This window comes from Leptonychotes weddellii, chromosome 7, assembly GCF_054177405.1.
Source record: "Leptonychotes weddellii isolate Sample4059 chromosome 7, ASM5417740v2, whole genome shotgun sequence".
Taxonomy (NCBI): Eukaryota; Metazoa; Chordata; class Mammalia; order Carnivora; family Phocidae; genus Leptonychotes; species Leptonychotes weddellii.
The window spans coordinates 87,695,668-87,710,792 of NC_138375.1; the positions used below are offsets into that span (position 1 = coordinate 87,695,668).

The 15,125-nt window shown below is 48.4% G+C and overlaps 1 protein-coding gene across 9 annotated transcripts in view; it reads left to right on the plus strand.

Annotated features, from left to right (window-relative positions):
* Positions 1-361: 361 nt before the first annotated feature.
* Positions 362-15,125, plus strand: part of LHFPL2 (LHFPL tetraspan subfamily member 2) — a 153,930-nt gene continuing 139,166 nt past the window's right edge. For all 9 annotated transcript variants that reach the window (XM_081826683.1, XM_081826686.1, XM_081826685.1 and 6 more), the window contains exon 1: positions 362-753. The gene's annotated coding sequence lies outside the window, so the exon portion shown is untranslated. The remainder of the gene's footprint in view (positions 754-15,125) is intronic.

Below are 15,125 nucleotides of genomic sequence, written 5' to 3' on the forward strand. Positions count from 1 at the left end.
GGAACTGCTTCGGGCGCTCCAGGGCCCGCGCTCCGCGGCAGCAGTCCAGCCGATCACCCCCGACTCCAACTTCGCCGCCCTGCCTAGGCCGTGCGCATTCTCAGCGCTCCTGAGACACTTTCCCGAAACTGCCCCCCGAAGGTTCCCGGGAGCTGCCCGGGGTCCTCCGCAGGATTCCAGGAGGCGCCAACGCCGCGGGGCGGGCGCGGTGACCCGCTCCCAGGCCCCGGGGCCTCCGCCCCTCCTCCCGGGGATCCCCTTTCGCCAACAGCCTCCCGGGCCCCGCAGGACACTCCCCTCCGGAGGCCGGGCCTCGTCGTCCCGCCACCGCCCCCGCCTCGCCCCCGGCCGCCCCGCCCCACCCCGCGCGAGGCGCCGGGAGAGCCCCGGGCCCCGACCCCTCCCCCTGAACGCCCGGCCCTAGCGCGGGACGGGGGCGGCGATGGTGACTGGGCAGCGGCGCGGGGCTGGGTCCTGGGCAGGGAGGCTCGGCGGCCTCTTTCTTTCTCTGCCCCCGCCCCTCTCCCTCCTCCCTCCTTGCTAGCCCTGCCGGCGGCCGCCGAGGTCGGCGCTGTGGTCTCGTCTCCTCCCCCCACCCGGGGACCCTCTCCTCTCCCCTCCCTCGCCCCCTCCTCTCGTCGCCTCCTCCTCCTTCCCCGAGCTGCGAGCTGCGAGCTGCGAGGAGGCGTAGCGGAAAGCCCCGGCGGGGGGAAGGCTGCGAGCTCGGAGCCGGAGACGCGGAGCCGGGACCGGGTGAGTTGGAGTCGCCGGGCCCCGCGCGCGCTGCGGGAGGGAGAGCCTGCAGCCCCGGCCAGGTGGGGCGGGCGGCCCCGGTGGGGGGCACCCCGCCCGGGCGCCTGCGGAACCGTCGCGGCCGGCGGAGCCCGGGCTGCGTGCGCGGCGGCTGGCGCGGGAACCTGGCTCCCGCGCCCCCGGAGCCAACGGGGAGGGAAGAGGACCGTCCCCGGCACCGGGACGGGTGTCGGATGCTGGGAATGGGAGGGAGCGGCTGCTTCTCCTCTCACCGCAGCAGCCGCCGGCAGCAGAAGTGGAAAAATTGTGCCTGGAACGGCAATTTGCCGGGAAGCCAGCGCGAGACGAGCTCTCCCGCCGCCGCTGGCGGGCTCCGACCGGTGGTTCCCGCGGGCACCGCGGCGCGCGGGTTTGGGCGCAGCCCGGCGCCGAGCTCCGCGCGCTTGGTACCGCGCCTCGGGGGCCGCCCGGTGGTCGCCCCCGTGGGGCCTGGTGTGTGGCGTTGGGTCACGCCGGCCACAGACGTCAGCTGCTTTTCAAATCTGGGCTGCATTTTTGTGGGCAGCGCAGTGATTTGGGGTGCGGGCTGGAGGAGGTGGGCGTGGAGTGGGAAAGACCACATCTGGGATGGATGGTTGAGCCCGTGGGCTGGGGTAAAGGACTGGGGAAGAAGACTCTGTATGTGTCTTTGGGTGTTTTTAGGCACAAAGTTTCCCCCTACCCCCTGTTTTCCCTTCCCTTCAGCGGTCTAGTGTTCTTTGAGCTGAGAAAAGCAAAAGGATTTTCTTCCATCCCGTTCAATTTTTCTCTTAATCTAGGAGGGTCCTGAGTTTCAGGAGAGTCCGTGAGCTGTTTCAATGCGAGTAAATGAGAGTAAAGACAAAGTCTTGTCCCCCACCCCCATCTTTACTCCCCCCCGCCCCCCCGGGCCATTTCCTGTATTTCCCGTTTTCTCTCTGTGGTTGTGTGCGTTCTTGTAGGTTGCCATCCGTGACCCACATGTAAAAGTACAACTTCTGTTTGAAATCGCAAAGTAGCCCAGTAGACCACTGTGTGTTTGAGCCAGAGGGAGAAGAGGGGTGAGTGCGAGGGGGAGGGGAGCGGTTAGGGTCTCGTCCGAGAGAGTTAAACCTGAGTAACCGAGTTCGAAGGAACGTTTATCATGGGCGCTTTGCTTTTCCTACACTCACTCGCTTGAGAGCTCCACCCCCAACAGGTTTAAGCGAGGATCGGTGCTAATTTCTTTGGCGTTGCCCTTTCCTGGGTGTTTCTGATTCTTTCCTCCTGGTCTTTTTAAAAACCGACTTCATTTACAATTTAGGAGATAAGGAACACATGCTAGTGGGAAGATTAAATGTTTTAAAGATAGAGGAAAGAAAGAAAATTCAAGATCCTCATTTCTCTTTGCCGTCATACTGTGACAGGTTTGTTATTAATCTGTGTCAAATCTGATGCTGATGAAATAGTTGAGGGGCTTGCAGTAATACCACTATTAGGGTATAATAATATTTTTTCTAGGTGATCACACATAGAGCAGGTAGTGTCTCTGGTTGTGGTTTGCAAAGGGTGCTGCAAACATTTTAGGCCAGGAAAGAAGACATGGTATGTTGCAGGAGATGATAGGGGTGGGGAGGGAGAATCATTTGTCTTTAGAGCAGTCCAATTAGGAAGAATAATTACTCTGCAAATGAACATTCTCAAATGTAATTTGAATCATGGTACATGAACCAGTCATTTGTCTTTAGGAAGGAAAAAGGATCTTTGTAGATGAGAGCAAAGCAGTGCCTTCTGGAAAAAGGAATGTATACTGTTCATCCATGTAGATGGGCTCAGAATTGATGGCACCTGCCTACAAAGATGTGTGGACTGATGAATTAAAGAGATTTCACTGCATATAGTGGACAGGGCAGGAAGGAAAATTCCATAGTGGAAGACAGAAAAACAACATATAGAAAAGTACATAGTCCTTTTTAATGAACATTGTGTACAGCTTCTCAGATTCTTTATTGCAAAGAATTGACAAAATAGGAAGCGAAAATATAGGAGACCCAAATTGGTGCTCTTGAGTTCCCAGAGGTGCCACTTACTATCTGAACTTCGGACAAGTTATTTAATTTCTCTCAGCCTTGGGTTCTGTGTCTATAACTTGGTGGCAGAGTTCAAGTCAAAGACTAACCTTGAAGATTAACTAGGATTACTTTTGTATAGGACTTGGGGTGGTGTCTCGTGCTAAGTGCTCAGAAAATGTTAACGTTGGTTGTCAAATATTTCAAATGCCCTGGAAAAAGCAGTGCCATTCAAAGAGTCAGAATGCATACCTGAGCTGTGGTTGCTTGAGGCGGACCTTGAGTTGAGGCTGTCCCCCTGCCTCTGACAGCCCACAGACGGAAACACTTGATCTCTCTAGAACTTACGTGCTGCATCCTTTTGGCACATTCTGGTCAGCCTTCCCTGGGGCTCCAGTTCTGGGGAGTGTGTAGTGCAGGCTGCATGTGGCTCAGAGGGCAAGAGCACAGGTATGGCTTGCAATTCCAGGCCTCACTGACCCTGTGATGGCAGGTTCTCAGGTTTCCAGTCCCATGAAAGTAAATATCCAAATTTCGTTTGGGGGGGGGGGGGACACGACAAAAGAACTTTAATGGTTGGACAAAGTGCATGCCTCTTGGGGAATCCTAAAGGCAACATTTTACTCAATGCTTACTGCTCTTGGAAAGATACAAGCAGTAAGTAAATATCTAATCTCCAGAATTTTGTCCGAAAAGCAACTTTAAAGTATACTTTGGGGTTAATGATACACTGCCCAGTTTTCTTTCTTTTTTTTTTTTTTAAAGATTTTATTTATTTATTTGAGAGAGAGAGACTGAGAGAGAGAGAGAGCATGAGAGGGGGGAGGGTCAGAGGGAGAAGCAGACTCCCTGCCGAGCAGGGAGCCCGATGCGGGACTCGATCCTGGGACTCCAGGATCATGACCTGAGCCGAAGGCAGTCGCTTAACCAACTGAGCCACCCAGGCGCCCACGCTGCCCAGTTTTTATTAAGGTTGTACCTAGCACAAAGTGAACAAAAGGCATTCTCAGCCAAACACTATTTCTTGAGCAGGGGAATTATGCTGTATATGGCTCTTCTAATTGAGGACTGCCTCTTTGCTCATTCGTCCATCCTTTTATCCTGTCATTCAGCAAATACCTATGAAGCCTGTCCCATGGGCTAGGCTCTGCTCTGGCCTCTGGTAACACAGCAAGAACCAAGAGCAGGCCTCTTCTCTCACAGAGTACACATTCTAGTTGGCGAAGCAAACTGTGCGAAAGACCTCCATAAACCCGGGAAGCTCCTTTTTTGCTTTAGAGGAGACTGTGCTGGGAGAGCAGAGTGCTGGCTGGGTGTGCTTCCCTCCCACAAGCCTGCCTGCTCAGAGGGAGTGATCTGGCCGCGGGTAGTGGCAGGGGCTGCCAGTCCTGTGGGTTCTCTGTAGGGATAAGGGAGAAAGAGGGGGCTCTTTTTTTCCCATGCTTTATAAAAGTCTGTGTCCAGTTTGAGTAGTGGGTGAGTAGAACCAGCAGCCACATGCCATGAAGACAGTTTTTTTTGTTTTTTTTTTTTCTCAGAGGTGAGAGTTCTCAGCCTTAGAAAGGCAAAGAAGGAATTAAAGGTCAGTTTTGATCATCAGCTTATAAAACCCAGATGTGTCCAGGGAAGAATCTGGTGTGGGACTTGAAACATTTCTTGCTCTCACGCTGTATAAGACATGAATGAAAGAATAAAGAAAAGTGGATACTTGGTTCCTCATGCACCTGCCAGGTTTTCTTTTTCATCACTTTTAAAATACCATTAATACATTATGCAATAATAATTGCATGTTTGGAATCTGGGAGGCTTGCAAAGGTGTAAGGCAGTCAGGGCTCTAATAGTTGTGTGGACTGGAGGCAGGTTGTGTAGGGAAGGCCCTGAGGGTGCTGGGGTTGGGTGCTGAGCTGAGGAAGCTGAACCTCATCTCCAAAGCTGGCTAAATGATGGAGAATTTGCAGCAGGTAATTGACTTGCTTTATTGTGCTTTAGAAAGAACTTGGTGGCCGTGACGTGGGCTGGGTGACAAGGAGACCAGAATGGGGACAGAAGGTGAGTTGGGAGGCTAGTGCAGGAATCCATGAGGGACTTGGAGAAGGAGAAGGGGAGAGGAAGGCGGAGGCCAGGAGAGACTGGTCACACTTCCTTGGTCATCTTTTGGGTGTGGGCACTTAGTGAGACGGAGTCCAGGGTGATCAGTCATGGCACCATTCGCTGAGGTAAGCAGCTGTGGGGATCCTCAGTTTGAGGAGACGGTGAGGACTAATGAGCTCAGTTGAATCCCGGACTGCACTGTGAGCCTTCCTGGGAGAGATGCCCAGCAGAGAGCTAGAGACACAGGCTGGAACAGAGGTCTGGAGCTAGAGATGAAAGAGGGAGTTATTTTTATAGTAGTGGCAAGTGGTTGCCTGGTTGGTTGAGATTTACTAAATAGTGCTCAGGGTGAGAGTTAAGTGGTGTCCTTGTAACTGAATTTTTCCCTTTTATCCTTTCAACAGGCCTAACTGGGGATAGTCAAGCCCCTGACCTTGGCCTTAAATGACCAGTCTCTTACTGGTATTATTTTACAGATATGGTGGATCTGTTTATATTATTTTGACCTGAAATCATTGAGAGGAATATATGTAGAATGGCTCTGAACATATTTAATAGCTAGGATGTATAACTGGTGAAATTGATTACCACCCCCCAACACACACACACATCCCAAAATTCATCCGTGGAAACCCTGATCCCCAGTGCGGAAGTACCTGGAGGCGGGGCCCTTGGGAGGTGATTAGGTTTGGATGAGGTCGTGAGGGTGGAGTTCCCATGATGGGATTAGTGTCCTTAGGAGATGAGAAAGGGAGACCTGAGCATGCCAGAGAGAGAAGGCTGCCATCTGCAAACCTGGAAGAGGGTTCTCACCAGAAACCAAACCTAACAGTACCTTGATCTTGGACTCGCAACTTCTAGAACAGTGAGAAGGAAATGCGGTTTAAGTCACCCAGTCTGTGGCATTTTGTTATAGCAGCTTGAACTGATTGTTATACAGGTGTCTGTTGTATTTCAGAAAATTTAAGATGACCTTTACTTGCTAAGAAAGTAGTTTTGTGTGCATCTGTAAAATACCAAGTACAGTTAAAGAGGTATGTTACCTGCATGTTTTCTTAGTTAAACTGTAATACCTTCAGCTAGGTCAAGAGCAAGTACCCAACTATGACTGAGACTTGCCAGGTAAGAAAGGAGAACCTCACTGTATTTTGACTTTTCCTCCTGTGGGTTTGTTCTGATTTGGATTTAATCCCACGTTTGTTGATTAAGTGGTGTTTTGGAGACTATTTAAAAAATATTTTAGTCAAAATTAAGTAAGACTTCTGAAGTGTTGACTTGGGTGAATTTTTGAGGTTCCATTTAGGACAGTGCAGCCCAACTAGCTTTTTTTTTTTTTTTTTAAGATTTTATTTATTTATCAGAGAGAGAGAGAGAGACAGAGGCAGGCAGAGGGAGAAGCAGGCTTCTTGCTCAGCAAGGAGCCCCATGTGGGACTCGATCCCAGGACCCTGGGATCATGACCTGAGCCGAAGGCAGACGCTTAACCGACTGAGCCACCCAGGTGTCCCGCAGCCCAACTAGCTTTTAAGCTCTTCACATGGCTTCTACGGAATTCTGTAGTCAGTTATGGTATTTGAATGAAGAATGTTGAGGGTTTCAGCGGGTCCATAGCAAACAATGTGTAACACCTCCCGAGGTGACATTAGCGATAAAAGCCGTTCTTGTGTCTTCTGTATGGACAGAGGGTAGTTCCCGAGGTGTCACCAGGTTTCCTGGCTTTTGGCCACTTCAGGGTAATACACTGGGGATTTGCAGCCCAGGCTAGTGTATGAAGCTAGGATGTTATAACGGTAAATATGGGGCCTTTAAAAAAAAAAGCACTCCCGGGGTGCCTGGGTGGCTCAGTCATTAAGCGTCTGCCTTCGGCTCAGGTCATGATCCCAGGGTCCTGGGATCGAGCCCCACGTCGGGCTCCCTGCTCAGCGGGGAGTCTGCTTCTCCCTCTCTCTTTGCCTCTCCCCCTGCTCATGCTCTCTGCTCTCTCTCTGTATCTCTGTGTGTCTCAAATGAATAAAAATAAATAAACAAACAAATAAATAAAGCACTCCCTGTTTGTGGAACTAAGGATATTTTGGCGTGGGCTGAGTATTTCTAATCCTACAAGTGCACAGACTTGCAGGGATCCCTGGATGGCTGGACGGGAGCTGCACACATGTTTGTGGATCCCAGGTCTCTATTACCAATTGCTCCCCTACACCCTTTCTCCCAACACTAATTTTCTCCCCTTAGAGAGACCTCTGTGTGAGGACACGGTGAGAAGGCAGCCATCTACAAGACAGGACGGAGGCTCCGAATCTGTAGGTGCCTTGAGAACTTGTACTGGGAAAATTAACTTTTGTTTTCATGTCCACGAAAAAGAGGCTTATCTGCCTTTTTTTTATGAAGTTACCATATGGCCCTGGAGGGCTATTGCTGTTAATTTGAATTTCATTCATTTGTGGAATAATTAAAAGTGTGCAAAATAGACGCCAGTGAATGCTTGTTAAATTTGCAGGCATGCTGTTTGATCTGTGCACACTGTGAGTGCCCTTACTGCTGTGGATCTAGGGTAAGACCAGTGGGGGTTACGGACCATTGTCAGGCTGTGGAACCAGCAGGGACACCTCCCCTCACCCTTGCTTGCTTAACTGGGTTGCCGTTGCAGGGAAGGCTGGTAGCCATAGACAGACTGGAAGGATGGAGACTAAACTTTTAACTCTTTATGTTGGGCTAGTGTCATTTCAAGTGACTAGTTATTTTCTTTATTTTCCTATTTTTCAGATTTTTTGTAAATATCATGTTGCTTTTAAAATCAGAGCAAAACAGTTGGTGGGTTTGTGTGTGTGTGTGTGTGTGTGCAAATGGTTTTGGCCACAACACTGTACATCTCCTTAAATCTGTGGTGCATCCATTATAAAGCAGGTTTCTGCTTTAAAAGAGAATTGCAATTCCGATTTGTTGTAAACATAGTTGCTTATGATGGGAGGCTGGGAATACAACCAGGACTAGGAGCTGTGACCCACAGCCAGAGTGGGGCAGCTTCCTCTGAACTATAGGCAAGAACCCACTTCTTACCCTATATTTTCTATGTTTTCATAAACATTGTAAATGTGATTTGAGAGGTGTTTCACTTTTATAGCTAAGCGTATAAATGTTTTTCTGATTGGTAAGAACTCTTGAATTAGATCTGTTAAGTACTCATTTAAATATGTACTATACTGATATATTAGGTTTCTTTCTTTTTAAAAATTGTTTCAGTGTTCATTTTAACCCCAACCAGCAGTGAGATCTTAAATATCCCTTTAGCAGCAACCTCTCCACATGCCTGGAAAATTAGAGGGGCTCTTTTTCCTCTACTGATTCTATTGTTCAGCATTTTCTTTCTTTCCACACTGAGCTGTGTTGTCAAGGGCACCTGGAGTTCAAGCTTCCTTTCTCCTGGGGCAGGCTGCAGTTGGGCTGAATTTCACATGTTGTTTTCCAGTTTTCAGGCAGTTAGCCAGTTGTTTAAGGATGGTTGTCACTGTGTGGACAGTAGCTTCATTTAATGCTTAGGTAAGTGGTGCATACACTTATTCAGGGCAAATTAACCTCTTAAGATTTTAAAACTTTCTTTTTTCTCTTGCCCATAGAGACCAAATTTTCTGAAATTAAAAATAATGGATTGGATAGTCTGGGAACTGCAAGCTTACCAGTAAGCAGTCTTTTAGTCTTCATAAATGACTACCACTTGTGTATTCAATACAGACTTAAGAAAAACATGGGTCACAACTTTAAAAACAGTCTAAAATCCCATCCAAGTTTTTAAATGGCTGTCTAGATGATCCTACATAGAGAAGTATGTCTAAGCAGATACTTACACTCTGTCATTTGCTCATTTTTATAGTAGTCCTTCCAAGGTTCTTTTGTATTGGGAGCTCATCATTTGCCAACCTAATTACTAATTCTGCATGGATTTATGCTGTACTATGTAGTGTAGTGCACTGGCTTAAACAGGTGACTGTAGGTCTTTTTGATCTGAATCCTTTTGGTAAATGAGTGTGCTTAGGGTGTCTGGTTTGCGTATGTGTTTTTTCCAGTTTGTGCTGAGGTCTATAGTTTATTTCTCTATTAGTAAAGAAAGGGCAGCATCAAAGGGAGCTAAGCCGATATGTGGAATGTTTTTAACTATAACCCGAAGCCTAAAAGAGCTGTAGCCAGGGAAAGAGGCCACACTTAATTATAAAAACCCAAGTGGTGGTGGTGATGAAAAAGTGTGACAGGCTGTGTATTCACCTGTGTGGACAGGTGGCTGGGGGACTGGCGAGGATAGTCTGATGAGCTTTGCTGCAGATGGACCGCTGCTTCCCTTGGGCGGGAAACTAGACTCATGGACCCTAAGACGACGTGAGCTTTCTTGGCAGCTACTTTAGTCAACACAACTGGCATGTTTTTAAAACATTTTAAAATGAGAAGTGCCAGTTAGATTTCCTCTTGCTTATATGTGTGTGTGAGTTCTTTTAAAAATCTTGACCATGGGACTTCCTGTCAAAATGTCCAGATAATTTTGGATTCTGACCTGCTCCTCTGTCATGTCAGCCATCCTCTGGCTGCGTGTTCTGTTCCTCGACATATTCTGCTCATCGGGCATGGAAGTTCTTTGAGTTACTTACTGGTGCTGCTCTGTTAAGCCTCCCCTTGTCATTCTTCTGAGTCCTCTTAGTAACCAGGGGTGTGTCAGCCTTTGTAGGCAGCCAGAGGGTAGAGGGCTGGAGTCTGTGCCAACGAACAAAGGAAGCTAATCATACTCATGACCTTGCGCTCATTAACACTGTGTTGGAACCAGGAGAGCCAGCGTTCCATGGTACTGTTTGACTTTGGATTGTCTCTGTTGATTTATGGTCATGGGGTCCATATTTCAGCCTTCTAAGGAATATAAGAGCGAGGTGAGAATGTAGGAGATTATCAGTACTTATTGCCTCTTTCTAACTCCTTAAAAGTTGGGCTTTGAATTATCAGCTAGTTTTGTACCCTGCTGATGGTGATTTGGTCCCAGGACTAACCAAGACTGACGAGAGTGTGAGGGAAGAAGGCCTCTGAGAGTCTGGAGCATTCGTGGGTAAGCTGATGACCTGGGTGTTCCACAGGTGGGCGTAAAAGTCTCACATTGGCACACTCAAACCTCAGTGTGCACAAGAATTACCTGGATCTTGTTACAACGCAGATTCTGCTTCAGCAGGCCTGGGTGGAGCCTGGGATTCTGTATTTCTACAAGTTTCCTGCCACACTGATGCTGGTGGTTCTGTGGAAAACACTTTGAGTAGCCAGCCTTACCCAAAGCTGGGACATGAATAAGACTATGAACTAGTCAGCTGGAGGCTGAAACCTGTAAAGTCTGATAACCAGGAGGCACCTGTGGAGTCTGACTTTGGATGGGTTGCCTGCCACTTAGGGCTGGTCTCTGCTGGGATGAGACTGAGGGCCCTCAGCCTCGTCACTTCCATTAGGGTCTGTAATGACCACCAGGAGCAGCTGTGTAGTGTTTACCTTTAGTCCTTAGGGCAGGGAGGTTCTAGAGGGTCATTTTAGGTGGGATATGATTAACTTAAATGGCAGGTTTTGTTTTTGCTAAGTTTTAGTTAAGTTGATTTCCTCAATACATGTTGACTGTATTCCATAATTTAATTTCATTAATTTATTTTTTTAAAGATTTATTTATTTATCCAAGAGAGAGCGTGAGAGAAAGCAAGCACGCACGTGTGCATGCCCCTGTGTGCCCACACATTGGGACAGGGGCAGAGGGAGAGAATCTTCAAGCAGACTCCCTGCTGAGTGCGGAGCCCTTGACAGCACTTGATCTCACCACCCATGAGATCATGACCTGAGCCGAAACCAAGAGTCAGCTGCTTGACAGACTGAGCCACTCAGGTGCCCCTATATTTCATAATTTTAACTAGATAAAGAAGGCTCTAACTAGGGGCGCCTGGGTGGCTCAGTCGGTTGGGCGTCTGCCTTCGGCTCAGGTCATGATCCCAGGGTCCTGGGATCGAGCCCTGCATCGGGCTCCCTGCTTGGTGGGGAGTCTGCCTCTCCCTCTGGCACGAAACCTGCTTCTAATGTAGTTTAGGCATAGACCCCTCCTCTGAGGTTTTGACTTTGTAAGACTGGAGAGGGTCCTGGGGATCTGTATTTTTTTAAACAAAGCTTCTAGGTAGCTCTTTTGGTCAGGCAGGTTCTAGAAACACCAATGTAGAGAAACATTGATTTAGAAACCCATCTATCTGAACCTGCATTGTTGACTGTGTCTGAGGGACGCCCTTACATGTTCTTTTCTTGGCCTCTTGGGTACTGGTTTCTGTCCCTGTGGAATCACTTTTTTATCTTGACACATGCTTTTATTCTTACAGAGAGGCCCTTATCTTGGATGGGACCAAATCAGAGAGTCCTTTTTCAACAATGTAAGACATCAGTTCTGTGAAGCTGTTATTTTTAGGAAGGTTTTATGGACACTGACTATTAAGTGCTTTTGGGCATTCTTGGAAATACTGGGCTCTAAGCTTTGGACCTCTGTGGAGAAGTCTAAGGAATGTCCTGCAGCTGACTTTTCCCACACCCTCTCCCACTTTGGTTTAGACAGACAGCTGGGGATAACGAGTGTCCCCTTTCTAAGTAGAACGCTGACTAGAAATGGATGAGGAAGGGCCCCTCATCCTCCACAGACCAGTTTGGTTCTGATCCAGATGAACTGACAGATTGAGGAGTTGGGCTTTCCATACCGTTATATCAACATTGACCTTCCTCTCTACAAATGCAGGGTCCATCTCAGCCCCACCCTAGAGACCAAGTCAGTTTAGGAAGCGGATATAGTAGGAAATGGCTTGTGTGTTGGTTGGTATTGGAGGGGTGGAGAAAAGGCTTCTTCCCTGGTGATTGTGACACTGTTACATTTCCATCAGAAGCTACAGTAGAAGCAGGCTTCATGCCAGAGATCTGTGGTTATTTGAACCTTTATGACTAGTGATTTCCTGACGGGTACACCTGTAATATCTGGCAGGGAGATCCCTGTAAGGGTGGTGTTAACCATGGTCATGAGATGAAGGAGATTCCTGCTATGTCTCAAATTGTGTATGACAGCATCAAAGTCCTCAGGAACTGCTGAGTGGGAGTCACTAACTGATCTATTAAAAATTAAAAAATGAGGTGAATTCACTTAACTGTTGTGCCTAAAATTCTATCAGAGAAATTTGGGTGAAAAACTCTCTTTAAACCTCTTCTTCAACATGTAGACATCTATAGGACAGAGAACACATTTTGTATTTATACCTTCCCAGGAATAATTTCATAAAATGCTTCTCAAAAGCAGTTAGCTAAGATCAGGGTATGAAGAGAGTGGACTCTGACTTGATGAGGTGAAGTGTGGGTCCTGGACAAGGAGAGCAGTGCCACAGGGGATAGCTAGAGGCCGCAGGCATGTGGGGCAGCTCACCAGGAGCCAGGGCGAGCTGGGAGGGCACTGGGCAGAACTGGTTCTCGTTCACTGTGTGTGTGCACACGCATGCTGTGTTATAGGCACTCAGAGAGCCTGCATGATGTGTGTGGCATATTTCACATATACTTGACCAGTTGTAATGAAAAGCCAGGCGATTTATATAAGAAAATTAAGATTAAACATCATAAATGTAGTTGGGATTATTTTGTTCTTTTTTAAAAGTCTGTTTAGTTTTGAGAGAAAAGCTTGGGAAATGATTCAGTTTCTGTACCTGCTTAACAGGTGAACTTGGCCAGTGGGAGAGACCTTCCTTTATGTAGAGGCTTTTTCCCAGTCTGTTTTGAGAAGGGCTTGACTCCTCTGAGACCCCATGCCACCTAGAAAGTGTGCGTTAGCGCCCGCTTTCTCTCCCTCATTTGCAAAGAATAGTTTATAGCTGGTGGCTGAACTCTGAACTTGGACATCCTATTACCAAAGCCAAAGCTTGTTTGAGTGGTACAGTGTGTTTTCAGAATAGTATGATGATGGGTTGGGAGATTACATTTGCCCCTGCTGGCTGAGTAAGCCTGAACTGATAGAGAAGTGATACAGAAGTACATCCCAGGGACCAGAACTCTGGAAACTTTTATGAAGACCAACCCACACCCTCACTGACAGCCATTTCTTGCCCCTGCCGCCCCCAGAGTCTCTGCTCTGTCTTTAGATTGGGCTTAGTGCCCCTAATTGCAAGATTCACAAGATGTTCCTTCATGCTCTTGGGCAAGGTCTTGAGATGAAACACACAGAAAATGAATCCATTCTATTACAAATCAAATACCTTTGTCTTCGAGGGGTACTGGTTTCCTGGTACCCAGGAAAGGTGGGAACACACAGCCTGTGAATATTGGAAAGCGTTGAGAACCATATATATTGCCTTCTGTGCTGTGACCATGAGCTTGCTCTGTGACCTTGGACAAGTCATTTTACCGTTTGGGCTAGAGGAGGTAAGGGGATGAATCTAGGCCTGATTATTCTTACTCTAGGTGAGTCTCTATGTCTGTGTGTTCAGTCATTTATTCAACACAAGCTTATTGAGCCCCTCAGGGAGCTGACAGTCTGGTAGGGGAGATCGCAGAACAGTCGTTACCTTTCTTGTGGGTAGTGAGGTGTGCAGTGCAGGGTGGAGAGGCCACGTGGGACGTGTAAGAGGCCTTTAGAAGGTGTAGGCACCACATGCCCAGAGCAGGTGAGGAGGCTGGAGAGCTGGGGTGTGCGGGCTTAGGGTGTAGTCTAGGGAAGGCGCTAGGGATTTCTGGAGCATTGCTTGTGCCCCTGGTCCACATGTGTTTGCTTGACCTGCTAGGAGATCCTGTAGCTCAGCCACCCTCGCTGTGGCGTGGCCAAGAGGGGCAGACTCTGGAAGCTGAGTGTGGTTGGGGCATGCAGTGTATCACCATGATCCGAGTACTGTTTTTATGTTTTGGACCCCATTTTTCCCCTTTTGTAAAGAAAAGCAAGAGCAATAGAAACATAAGAATGTGAGGATTTGCCAGCTCCTTACAGAAATATACTTTTTGTTGGGGGGGAGGGGTAATTTTTTCTTTCTCAGAGATGACAGATATTCAAAGAGAGAGGCAGCTGAATTGAGCTATTCTCAACCCTGAATTACTTGACGCTCCTGGGCCTTGACGCTCACTGTAACCACAGAGGGTGCTCCACGCTCCAGGAAGAAACTTGACCCTCGCATAAAACCACACGGAGCTTTCTGGATGGCCCGTTTCTTTCTCGAGTGGTCAGATTTTATATCTAGGTGGGAGGAGAAGCATTGTCTGAGAGGAGAAATGTGTGCTCGCTTCGGCGGCTCATACACTAGAATTGACACCATACAGAGATTGGCCCGGCCTTGGCGCAGGGATGACCGACAAATCTATGAAGCATTCCGTATTTAAAAATGAATGAATGAGGGGCACCCGGCTGGCCCAGTTGGAAGTGCGTGCGACTCTTGATCTTGGGGTCGTGAGTTTGAGCCTCACGTTGGGTGCAGAGATTACTTAAAAATAAAAAATCTTTAAAAAAATAAAAATGAATGAATGAATGAATGATTAAGAAAGGGAAGTGTGCGTCCACTGTCCTGAAGCTGGAGTTCCCTTTGCCTGCCCCGAAGCAATTGCAGCTTGTAGAAGGGGATGCGGCATTTCTTGGGGAAATGAAATCCTCCTGCAGCGGTGGACCCTGGGCTCTCTACCCATCCTGCTGCAGGGCTAGGAGGGGTTCCGAGCATCAACAAGGTCGTGCATTTTCTTGTAAACAAAAATGGACGTTTATAGGGAGTAGGCCAAGCCAGCTCTTCCCTACTCTGTACTCTCCCCCACCCCCGCTCCTGGCACCGCCCCCATTTAGTGCTTACTGCCTTCAGGGAGCATCCGGGTCACCTGGAGGGCTTTTAATAACACACATGGCTGGGCCCCACCCTCAGAGATTCTGAGTTGCTAGATCTGGGGTGGGCTGAGAATTTGCATTTCCAGCACATTTCCAGTTGATGCTGATGCTGCTGGTCTGGGGACCACACTTTGAGAACCACAGTGACACCAGGCACTCCTCTCCTCGACCTTCTGCCGGGTGTGTTGGGACAGGCAGGCTCCAGTCCCAGTGGGGTGTCTGCCTGTGGGGGATTGCCCAGTGCTGGAGGAGCCTCCAGGGAAACAGTGGTTCCCCAGAGTGCCAGAGGGGCCCCAGCCCTAGAGCCTTCTGTCTCCACACAGGGCAGGCATGTGGCATTTGGGGTAGCT